Here is a 13,115-nt window from a genome sequence, read left to right as displayed (position 1 = left end):
ATAGATCTGGCAACTAGCAGAGTGTTAGAAGCAAGCTTCACTTTCCTCTTTTCCTGTTCTCCTCTCCTCATTTCTCCTCCTTCTTTTTCTCCTTTTTTTAAAATATATATATATATATATATATATATATATATATTGCCACAAATGTTGAACTGTGTAGTGTCAGCTTTGGGTTTGGTACTTTGCTACTTTTCTTCACTTCCCTTTTCACACCTGACCCTTCCATTTGGTAGCCAAAAAAAAAGAGATATTGTGTACATCCAAAAGCTGTCCTTTCGCTTGGATTAGCAGAACTAGAGACGCTTCATAAGGCTTAGATGCTGATGCATCGCTGCAGATTTAACAGCACTGATAAAACACACTCGCTCCCCAGTCACCATGGTCGCCCCCCTCACTGAGAGAAGTAGGGATTATAAAGCTGCCATCAACTTGCTGAATTAGGAATGCATGGCTCTCCCAGTGAAGCGAGGGTAGAGTATTTGTAGATGGCACATCTCCTGCTGCCTGAATAGGGACGCTTATCCATGTGTGCTGATTATATAAATGTAAACGGTATCTTTTCCAATCTATTTCCTCACACATGGCTGCCCAGAAATCTTCAAATTGAAGGTTCTATCCAGTTTCATAGGTGAAATCAAGAAAATGATGGTAACACTGTCAGCTCCACATAGAAGTCCATCTACAAATAATCTTGTTAGTTTATCACATGCTAGTTAATAATATTGATTAATAATAATAATAAAAACATATGAATTAAAAAAAGATCCTAAAAATAAAATATATTTAAGTGTTTTCTATTTCTGTTGGATAATTCTCTGTGTAAGTACAGTTGTTTCTTTTTTTAAAGATTCCATTCCCATGTGTCCAACAAACTGTTGAAGCTTGTGATCAAAATTACTTGCTGAAACTACTTTCAGTGATTAGGGCAATTTATCTTATGCTAACTGTGCTCATGTGAGCTCCAAATGAGCTGACTGATACAAGAGAGTGGTATTATAGGGCTGGCATCTAGAAAACCTGATTAATAATCAGGGTTGGCATTTTACACTCTATCCTGTTAAAGACAGCAGATCCTATCTTAGGGGATGGAGACCCTGAGTGTTGGTTAGGACACAGCAAAGGAGTAAAAGAAGCAAAAGTTTAGCAGAAATTGAAACTTTAGTTTACTACTAAACACTTGCATTTCTTGCTAACCCTGCTCAGATGTTAATTTATTGGACTGCTGCGACAGCAGGTAATCCCCTCTGTTACCTATGGGTCAAACGTAGCAGCATCTAAATTATATAGGCTAAATAATTTGCAAAAAACTTCTTCCTCAGGCCATGGAGTATGTAGTATGAATACGCTTCATTGTTGTTCTTCGCAGTCTTAAAGCTTAAAGCTCTCATGTAAGTGGAGTCTTCTGAGACAAGGTCTTTAGAAGAACGCAAACTTTCAACAGTAAGCCAGGAGCCAGAAGTAACAAGCTCTAGTGCTGTCACGGCTGCATTTCTAGCCATCCTCTATCTACAATCACATTTTCAAAAGAAACCATTGATTTATGTTGCTGCTGTGTTCTCATGTTCAGCTTGAAGCCCTGCATGTGTTTGCTCAGTCAAGCACTCAAAATTGGTGGCCCCTGCTGAACATTTTGGCTGCAGCCTGCTTATGTCTCAGGTTTCTCCACCTGTTAACCCAGGATGAAGCTTAGGCATTTGACTTACAACTTGAAAGAATTATTTCACTAAAACTAGTAAAGTGCTTTGAACTTCATGCTCGCATCTTCAGTCATTTGTTTTGATCGCTTTGTTCTTTTAGCCTGCCTTGAAATTAATTTTCCCAGTGAAGCAAATCTCTTCATCAGGCCTTCTCACAGATAAAAAAAAAAAAATACGCACAGAAGGTGGGAAAAGCTCCCAAGGCCCATATGTTATACAGCATGTTTCTTGCATAAATATGTCATGGGTATTTTAGTAACCTGCTGCCTTCTGGCATGAGATGTATTCAGCTTCCCATTGTTTGCACAGACAGAGCAGGGGAGGGGGAGGATGAAAATCTACAGAGAGAAGTCTGATACTCTTTCATCTTGTCAGGTCATGTTCATTTTGGGGGAAAAACAGTCATCCTCTGATTTGCAGATGTGCTTAGTGGTACAAACCACAGTCTTATAGCAAGTCATACACCAGTATATCACTTGCTGCAAAGCTTAGAAACAAAGCATGAAGAAAGCTAGTATTGTGGCATTTCAAACAGGAGAATCTACTCATGTTCCTCTTGGTCTTTACTACATATTCTATTTGTATGCTAAAGAGGAGACTGAATTTAAATTCACAGCTTTTCTCTTTTTCTTGAAAATGGGCTTTCTGGAATGTGAACGTCTGAGGAGACAAACATATTTTACAGCTTTGATTTATAATGGTTAACTATCATCTAATCAAGGAATGTGAATTTTTTCATCTGTTTGGTTAACTCCAGCACTTTCAATTCCTTATTTATCAACAGAAACCACACATTTTTAATTTAGTGTGTTAATTTATAGATCTGGCTCAAATCCTGTATAATAGACTGATTTATAAACATTAGATAAAATGATCCAAATGATAAGTGTTAACTTTGCCATCAGATTTATGCATTCTAACTAAGAACATGGCTGTATTTCTTTGGTTGGTTTACAAATGACAACATTAATTATTTCTCTAGCTGTCTGATTACAAAATATCTTCTATCCCGGCCATTAAGTTCAGATTCATCTTTTTGACATGTAAATATGTCTCGTAATTTGTTTCCACAGAGTTCTGATTTATTAATGCAATGTGCTAAATTTTAAAACATAAATTTCAAAAGCTCTGAAATAGCTGTAAAGTAAAATAAATTCTGAATGAAAAATAATCCCTGGGGGCATAAAGTAGACTTCTTTTTTTTTTTCTTCACAATTTTGCCTGATCTTAAGGAAACTATTGCAGGAGTTTGCCAGAAAAGTTCTCTTTGATTCATTCTACATAAAAAATCTCTGAATTTTAAAGTGCTGGCAACTGCTACAAACAGACATGCAATTCCAGTGTTACAAATACTGATGTCTCAGTATTTGGTCTGACTGAACTGAGACAACCAGAGACTACTGGGCTCAATTTAAGAAACTGGGACACAGTTTGGTTTCAGTATACCAGCACCTCCAAAGTTTTCTTTCTTTGGGATAACAACCAAAGTGGTTTTCTTTTTTTATTTACCAGGAGTTGTATATTCTTTCCCCAAACACCTGCTGCAGGATTGATGGTTATCAGTACCAGGTTCTCACCTACTGAGTATTGAGTGACTGCCTTCTGGCAAAGACACTTGCTGCTCTAGGGATCCTGGCCAAGGCTGAAGAGCACTGGGGAGCGATTAACCCAGCAGAGTAACAACTTTCTAAGGCTCTCTTTGCTCAACAACAGGAATTTTATGGTTCTCATAAATATTACCAAAATTTAGCTTATCCTTTTTGTTAATTATTTTTTCCAAGATTCCTCTTCCTTTTCCCCCCTGATGGATTTTTTGGATAGTTTCCCACAAAGTAGTATGTCCTAGGAAGGCTTCTTATTCTTTTGAAATTGGCCTACAGACAGCTGTTGGCAACAGGAAAAAAAAAAAAAACAAAAAACATGAGGGTTGTTTCTGTATGTATTCTGCTAGGGCTGAAACCTGGTTCCATTGAAATAAACAGTTGTTGCCATTGATTTTACTGTGCTTGAACTCTGGATTTCAGAGAAGCAAGAGCAGTCATCCTTGAAAATCTCTAGAACAGCAGTGTCTAAAGAAAGTCACTAAAGAAGCAGAAAGATTTTGGTTTGCTCTGGGTAACTTTACAGACACACCACATTAAAAATGCTGCATTGCTTATCCAGGTACTTTCATGGAATACGCTATATAACTATGAAACAAGCCTTATCTCCCTGTGATACTATTTCAATGACACCAGGACTTAAATGACACTGAAAGGATGCTTGTACAACATGCTGCTAAGATCAGTAAAAAGGACCTGCAAAGTAACATTTCAAAGAATCTAATCACTCTTAAATTTACACCCCACTTAATGCCTTAGCATCTAAATATAATAATGCATGTCATGCTTTATTTCATTAAAATAATTACTAGATGGATTTTTGCATTATATTACAGTTCTGAAAGTGAACCTTTCCCTGTAATCAATGCAGGATCCATGTCTGTCCATGTCTATTCATTTTTATATAAAAACCTTCAGCTTGATTGGAGGCTTTTGGGAGCCACTAAAATCAAAGAGAATTTATGAAGCATCTCTTACTGATAATGAGATTTCTTACAAAATGCTGTTTCCATTCACATGCAACCTGGACAAAGTTCAGAAACTAATCCCCAAACATTTCAAGTTGGTGGTCAGTCTGAAGAGTTTGAAAGGAATTATGTTTAAAGAAGCTCAGCCATTCTTTTAACTGAAGCTACAGAAAAATGTTGTTCTGCACTTTATAATTCTGCATTTAAAAATTCTGGCTTTTAAGAAAATCTAGTGTTCTTATGCTTTTGGTTTTCACACTTGGCAGTGGACGGATGGTGCTGTGTTGTGCATCTGGTATGTACTTAGATAGAAAATGTTAATGTAAATATCAATACAGAGGTAAATATGTAAAAATATAACTCCCAATACACGACTAGTGGAGACTTGTTTAGCCTTGCTACTCTATATAATGGAAAGCTAGCAGTGAGCCAAGTAGTGGGACAAATTAGTAAAATCCCAGTTCCATGCTTAAATAATTCTGCAGTCTCTTATGCCTGAGCTAGCACTTTAGAAATAATTTGAGGTTTCTGTGGGTATCTCTATCCTGCTAAGTAAAAGAAATAAGAGGAGAAAAGCTGAGTACTGCACCCCACTCTTCCAAACTGACCACCCAAACAAGGATATAAAAGTTGGTAGGTTGTTCACTCCAATAACTGATCCAAAAAGGTAGTATTGAGCAGATAATTACACTGTTTGGTCTTGTTCACCTAAAAAAAATTACTTCTAACAACTCTTCAGGCTTTGTATTCTTAAATATACCTACATATCCCTTTGTCATACCCTACAGCATATAATATATATCCTCCAGTTCATGCTATAAAAGCAACTCTCTCATGAACTGCAACTGAGCCCAGCTCCTTGCAGACCTTTGGGCTGCAAAAAAGAACACACACAGAGTAATAATTTTGGGATTGGAACACATGAGTCTCATATGAGACCTGGAGCCTCATGCTGGGTGACAGATCCAAGCTATCTGCTTTAGTGGGATCTGGTCTTAAACATTGTGGCCACAAGCCAGCCCATGCTACTTGGGCCTTGTAAACCAGATCTCTTATTTAGCAATGCAGACGTAATTGAGATAGATTGTCCAGTACTGGACACCTCCTTAGGATGCAGTAGCTGAATCCCTATCCTCAGTGAATAGGCATGTATCTCCTACACTCCTCTTACAGTGCCACAAGAAGAGCATGAGTGCTCTTTCTCCACCCCACACCCAAGGTGAGGAAGGTTCTGTGACTGTAGCAGCTTGCAATGTATACTCTGGGGAAGGGCTGACAGGGCTGAGATGCTTATAGGCAATGCCATCACCTGGGCAGGAGGTACAAAAAGACAACCACATGAAGGCAAGAATGGCAGTGTTTGGAAGGAAGTCAGGGAGAGCAGGAAGATCTGCTACCAATCAGATAACTCTGTTGTATCCTAGCCTATGACTGATCAAAAATTGGAGCAAGGAGCCCAGTGGAGGGCTGCTGCATGGACAGGATGCAACAGGAAAATTGAGAAAAAGAAATAAATTGGTTCTAGAATTGGAGTAATTATTTCAATTGAGCCAGTCCTGTAGGTCCATTATAGTCACTGTCATGAAATAAGACATTAAAAAAATCACAATTCTTCTCAACCTAAAATAGAAATCTAAAATCAGTCAAACATGTATCGTCCCACACTTGATTACAGAAGGCACTTAAAAGGCCAGATCAGACATAGACATTTATGTTGCAGAATCTGAAGTTAGGTGAGATGAATCCCACCAGTATTGACTACCAAAGAGATGGTTCAGGACTCAGATCTGGGAAAAATCAACCGTAACAAGTTAGAAAAGGTTGTCAAAAGAGCAAATTTAGGGAAAGTGAGGTAAGTCTCTGTCTCCAAGAATACATCCTGCCCTGTCAAGACCAGATCAGAGTTCTGAGTCTCAGCCTTCCTTTGCTGTCCAATAAATGCCTATGAAAAGCACTGGTGAAGTTATTGCAGGCTCACACTGGTACTGCTGCTGACAGCAGTAACTACTCCATTAGCTTAAGTGACACATTCAGCTGTTTAATGATTCCCAATCTGCTGCTGACCTATGCAAATACTAATACGAATCCACAAGATGAAAATAGTTTTGAAAAACAAAACATGAAGTAAATTGCACACATGCACAGAAATATGTTAAAGGACATTATTCATCTCCACAAGCTTAATAGCATTTTTCAGTGTTGTTTGTGTGCACAGTAATGGTTTAGATTCCTCTGGCTCTTGAACATGTAATTATAAGTACCCAAAATAAGATTGGGATTTCAGTGAATATCTATCACATAAAAAATATATATAATGGGATTCAAATCCAAAAACTGAAAAGAACTGCAAAATTCATTATTAGCAACTTTATAAACTACTGCACAACATAATAAACTCTTCCTTCCTCTCGAGCCATCATCTCTGCTCCTGTGTCTAGATTTTTTTATTGAGAATCATGTACTGTACACCAATCCGTCAATATTGTCCATATACCCATTAAGGTAACTGTCTTTGTCTTCAAACCCTACTATTTGTCCTCAGCCTTGTTTAGGCAATCTCAACTCCTTAGTGACAAAATTGTCTCAAAGTCCAGTGTATATAAGCACAGTGGCTGTCATCCTTCTCCAGTGCTAATGGAGCTTTTAACTCCTTTGTTAACCCTTTGAAAATGCCAAGTAAAGATTTACAATCTCCCTGTCCCTGCAGGGCCTCTGAAAAGGAAACCATCCAGATGGCAAAATGCAGTTCTACAGTAACCCTCTCCCACAACTGCCAAATGTAGGAATGTGCTAAAGGCGCTGAATGCTCAGAACAAGGAATTTCACAACTCATTAGCAATTCCGCATCAAAATAATAAAGAACAAACCCCAAACTTAAACCCAGCCAGCTGCAACCCCAGGGGTTAGTTGGCATCAGCCTAGATAAGAATTTGATGTCATGATTTGCACAGATAATGTTTCTTGACCACTATTTTGCACTACAAAAATGTTGCAAATCTACAAAAATAGTTGCAAAAAATAATTGACTCAGTCACTTTTGAGATCACAGCTGCTGAAGGGTTTGGAACTCCCTTGGTATGTTTTCAAGAATTAAAAGCCAAGTTATTTGAATTTTTTTTTTCCCAAAGAGAAGGTACAGCTGCTTTTGTCACCCTAATTTTTACATTACTCTTTTCTGAAAGAATGCTGGGGGAGTGTGAAACTGATTTTAAACTCCTTTTGGCAAAAAGAAGCAGCAACTGGATTCTGAGAAATCTGCAATTCTTTCCCCTCAAGCTCCTCAGTGCAGGGCGACCTTTTCTGTATTCAGCAATAAGGACATTGTTCTATCTTCTGGTTACCCACCACAACGTTGTTTTTTCCAGCTCTCCAGATTTTCTGAAGGGAGAGGAATGAGTACACTTTAAAACAAGCCAAATTATTTACTGCTGGTTATTTACATTAACTATTGTGCTTCTTACTCATGAAGAAACTTCAGTTTTCTGAACTCGTTTGATATTGAACCCATTTGATATTGAAATGGTTCAACAAATGTGCTCTGCAAATGTATTTCAGCAAGTGTGAAGCTCTTCAGCTGCTCAGTACAGCTGTTGCTTGAGGAATTCATCCATTTACAATTTGGTTTTCCCACTAAGGGGTTAGTGGCCCACTCACTAGTCCCTGATGTCTGAGTTTTTGCAGGGTTGACAGATGTCCAGTTTCCAGCTACTCATCCAAGCCACTTGCATGCATTCAGCTGATTAGCACAGGACCATGTACCTGAGTGCCTCCTGCAACCCCTTTAATTACTTCTTTGATTTCTGAGCAGCCTTTACGGCTAACCAAAAAAAAACGTTTTTTGGTGAAGAGGTCACTGGTGGCACTGATATCTTCATCTGACAAATTTTAAAACAATAATTGCATACTGAAGTTCAGATTCACATGTTCTGCTTTCTTGGAGGACTACCTGGGAAAAGCAGATCGCTCCTGCAGGTGCTTCAGAGTGAGACAATGGGAGGTTTGTGGTATTGTGCGAATTTGTATGGTACTTAACTAGTATGAGCCGAGGATACTGTTGCTGGCTTCCTCTTCTGCTTCAGCTCCCACTCTCCTCTGGACCTTTCACTCCTCCTCTCCCCCTTGGTGCCTTGCTCCAACCCCAACTCCACTTCTTGCATTCCTGACCAACTCCAAGGATCCTGCCCATCTTTTCCCAGCAGGCCCTGCACCTGCTCTTGCCCCTCCTGTCATGTATTGCTGACATCCTACACACTCGTGAGAACAATGAATGGGCACCCTGTGGACACCATGTGCTGCCTTCTGAGAACTGGCTCTGCCATTTTGCATTTAAAGTAGAAATCATCCCTGGTCCTCTTCACTGATGGGAATTTAGTGGCATAGATACGATGAGCAGAAGCCAGCTCCTGTCTCATTATGGAAAGGGCATTTGACTGTGTGATTTGACTGTGAACTTAATTATATAGGCCAATTTGTAATAAAAGTCTTTGTAGGAGCATATGCTGGTTTTGGCTGGGATGGAGTTATTTTTCTTCACAGGAGCTGGTATGCGGCTATGTTTTGGATTTGAGCTAGAAACTGTATTGAATGCACAGGGATGCTTTTGTTATTGCTAAACAGTGCTTACACAGAGAGATACAAGGCCTTTTCTGCTCCTCACCCCACCCCACTAGTGAGTAGGCTGGAGGTACACAAGGAGCTGGGACCCAGCTGACCCCAACTGACCAAGAGATATCCCAGGCCATATGGGGTCATGCTCAGCATATAAAGTAGGGGGAAGAAGAAGGAAGGGGGGATTTTTTGAGGGATGGCATTTGTCTTCCCAAGTCACCGTTACATGTGATGGAGCTCTCCTTTCCTGGAGAAGGCTGAACACCTGCCTGACTGTGGGAAGTGGTAAATGAATTCCCGTTTTGCTTTGCTTGCATGTGTTGCTTTTACCTATAAAACTGTCTTTATTTCAACCTATGAGTTTTCTCACTTTTACTCTTCTGATTCTCTCCTCCATCCCACAAGGGGAGAGTGAGCGAGCAGTTGTGTGGGACTCAGTTGTTGGCTGGGGTTAAACCACAGCAGAGCATCAGATATGAACTGATCTCCATCTTGGAAAAAGGAGAAATTCCTACACTGCACTGTGAAAATCAGCTTCTCACAACTTCCTTCAAAGTCCTCTTACTGTGCGAAAGCTGGAATTTTATTGCTGTCTGCATTTTCACAGGTCTGTCCTTGGGGAACTCCTAATTTACCCTAATATTTTGGTAAGCATGACAAGGACATCCTTGAAGTAGGGTTTTAATTAGGTCACATAGCAGGACCAGTAGTAGATTGTACAATAGGAAGGCTGCACCTTTTTATGCAGAACTACGTGATCATAACATTAGAATCAAGACTGTCATTTCCATTATAAATTTTATGTTCGGGATTGCTATCTTGGTTGCAAATGTTTTCTTCAGACTAAAATCTGACTGACAAACCCATAAGTTTGACACAAATATTTACATTGTACGAAAAAAGTCTCTACATTTTGGTGCTTCATGCATTGTGTTCAGAGACAAAATAAAATCAGCTTCCATTAAAAAAAAATCCCCAAAATAAAAACAACAGCCAAACAGTGATCTAAAATGATGTCTTTCTGGGCAAGCAAATGAAGATATGCATAAAGGCTAGCATTAGCTTTGAGAAGGAGGTCTGCTATATTCCCTCTATGGCCTAAAACAATGAAGCCTCTGCCACAGGAGCAAGGGACTTAACTTTAGATGGTCTGAATCTACCCCCTTGCAGGAATCCGCCTCTGCTGCCAGCACTTGTGGGCTGCAAGGGGTCTTTCTGAATATTCCTCTTAATGTTCTAATAATGCACACATAAAGAGACTATACAGGATTGGAAGAATTAAGGCATTGCCACAGTTTACAAGGGTTTTAGGAACTAGCAACAACAAAAATCACTGCTTTTTCTTCCTTTTGTTTGGGTGTGAGCTGAGCACCTGACTCACACAGCACTTGCCACGCCCTCCCCACAGTGTCAGGCTTTTGGTCTTGCCAGTCCAAAAACTGTCCATTTTCATTAACTAGTTGAGTATTTTAGGGAGAGGGAATATATCCCAAACTTAATAGTGTCTATCGGCTTGCCTACCTATAAAGTCTGTAATGAAAATAAAGTGACTCCCTGCTTACTATTCTTAAGGGAAGAGCAGGATCCCAGAGGACCAGAGCTTATCATAACTGCACATGCTGAGGTTCTTTTGAGGAAATGCCCTGAAAGATCTTTATAAGCTTTCTTACGGAGTGTAACTCATATTAATTCATGGGGGTGTTTTGTTCAAGAAAAGTATCTGTTCAAGGAACTCTGTACTTCAGAGGCAGGAGCAGACTAAGCTTTCTTCAAAGCACTCTGCTGGGCTGCAGAAAGTAACAGCAGGACTTGTGACACATGCCTTTTCAGTTCCACTCTCATAATTGTAGGAAAGTACTTAACATTTAATTCTTTGAAGGTAAAGCAGAACAGAACGCAGCCCATGTTTTTCCATCTTCAAGGTACTTAAGAGCTTCCTCTCTTTCATGTACTATTTTTGTTTCTGAAACCATCAATTCTTCCTTAGCCCTAAGCCACTGATGCTTTATGCTTTGAATGTAAAATAAGGGACACTCTTCAAATTATTTTGATCAAAATTCTATTTTTTCTGAGCCCTGAAGTCTTTTCCCTATATTAAATTGCATATAAAAATGATTCTCATACCCTTCATTATCAGATATGGTTACACAAATAGTTTCAGGTTAATTCAGATGGTAAACAAATGCAACAAATAATGAGATTTTAAACCATTTCATGAGATTACTGTTCCATTAAGAAGGAAGAGCACAAGTCTTCCACAGCACCAACAGCTAAAGCTGAAAGATGTAATCAAACATTGTGGACTATAATTGAGGATTTGGGCAAAACCCTAACACATGTTTTATGGTGGGTTTAGAGTAAATTACAGCAGCTCTAAGGGATTTACTTCAAACTGGGGAAATCTCTAGACCCATGGAGAACTATAGGATTTCAGGATACCTTAGCTACACTGGAAGTGTGAAATACAAAGTGTGATAAGCAGAATTCATGTGAAAGTTTTTTTCTCTGTACCTTTAGCATACCTCCAGTGAGAGGATGCCAATAGCACCAGGTCACACAGAAGAGCTGTCCCAGATCAGACCTGAGGTTACTCCCAGCACTGTTTCCAACAACGTACATACAGATTTCTCGGAAAGAGTCAAAGCATATTCTTATACTTTCCCAACGTAGTCTCCTAGTTGCCAGCAGTTTGCAACTCAGGGTTGATTTTTTAAGTCAGATGTGGATTAAGTGCTCAGTAAGGAGAGAAGACTTGCCTAGTCCCCTTGACTTAAATTATCTAGTCCCCTTGACCCCATTGTTTAAATGCTTGGGTTTTTTTAGTAGACAGGCCACAGCTATGCTTACAAATTGTACAGAGACTTATATGTGTGAGAGGAAACTTAATTTCTCAACTTGTATCTCTGCATTTTTGTTTTGGAGGCAGTGACATATCTTCATTGACCACATAACAAATTGATACCCCAAACTAACTTTGACACCAACAGTTAAATGCATAAAAGCAGACTAAAGCATACAGTGTGAAGTTCCCATCTTGTGTAAAAATAAAACTAGGGTTTTAATTTATTTGGTTTTTGGATTGGGTGGGAGGGGAGAAGATTGGGAAGTTAAAGGAAGGTACCAAAAATAATTTCTCACAGTTACTGTATATAAGCAATAGGGGAAGTACTCTTCACAATGTGTGCAAAAGCTTAGAAAGCAGCTCATCCACACCAAACTTAATTAGCAGCAATATCAATCCCTGGTTGGACTCTTAACATTTGGGCTCAGTGGTTCAGCTCTGGTTGAATGTTGGTTACCACCGTGAAATTTCTGGCCTAGCACCGTAGCCATGAGCCAAATTATTTGCTGGAATCAATATTTCAGTACAAATGTCACTGGACAGTTTCTTTGGAGCTGAGGGGGAGAAAGATTAATTTTGTTTCTTGTAAAGACTGAATCATTTGAAGAGTTGACATTATTACCTGGAGTTATTTGTTTTATGAGACACTGTGAACAGACCTTACTAATTTTTATATTTTAACTTTTCCATTTTATGATGAAGCATGAATTTTGAGCTACATTTGTACATAGTTTGCAAATATACTTAAATTATAGTAATTACAAAACTTGATCCTTCTCAGTCTTTTTCAGTAAAATCCAGTGAATCCCTAAATTTAGAAGCATTCCTTAATTTTATTTTTCAAGTTAAAAAAAAGTATATATTTTTACTGTATCAAAAAAAAAAAAGGAACATGCACCACATTTAAATGTAATCTTGCTGAAGTTAAATCAATTCCAAAACCCACTTTTAGATCTTTCCCTTAGTTTGCGGATTTAAATTGTTTCTAAAATCTCATTAATCAAACCTCTGCATGGAAAGACTCTAACTTTGCTATGACAGAAGGAGGCTGTTCCCAACCCATATACACCCTTCACATTCATTTTCACACTTCATGCTGCAGAGATAAAATGCTCTATTTTTGGTAGACATGATCTGAACATTGAGGTTACCTTAAACTTTGGGACAGCTTTAAAAATCAAAACATAAAGGCACAATTTTACGTTAAATAAAGTATGTGAAGGATAAAATTATAGATGCAAATGATTTATTTAGGATGATTGTTAAATTTTCAAGAATTCCCATATGTGGATTAGCTCTACTTGTATGTTTCTTATCTTGGATATTTCCCATGTGTCTTCTTTCCTAAACATTTCAAAATTGATTTCTGACTTTTTAACTAGTTCAATGTATCAATTAC

Source organism: Pezoporus wallicus, unplaced genomic scaffold, assembly GCF_028554395.1.
Source record: "Pezoporus wallicus isolate ANWC-B61680 ecotype Strahan unplaced genomic scaffold, APGP_CSIRO_Pwel_v1 contig_1438, whole genome shotgun sequence".
Taxonomy (NCBI): Eukaryota; Metazoa; Chordata; class Aves; order Psittaciformes; family Psittacidae; genus Pezoporus; species Pezoporus wallicus.
This window is presented reverse-complemented; position numbering follows the sequence as displayed.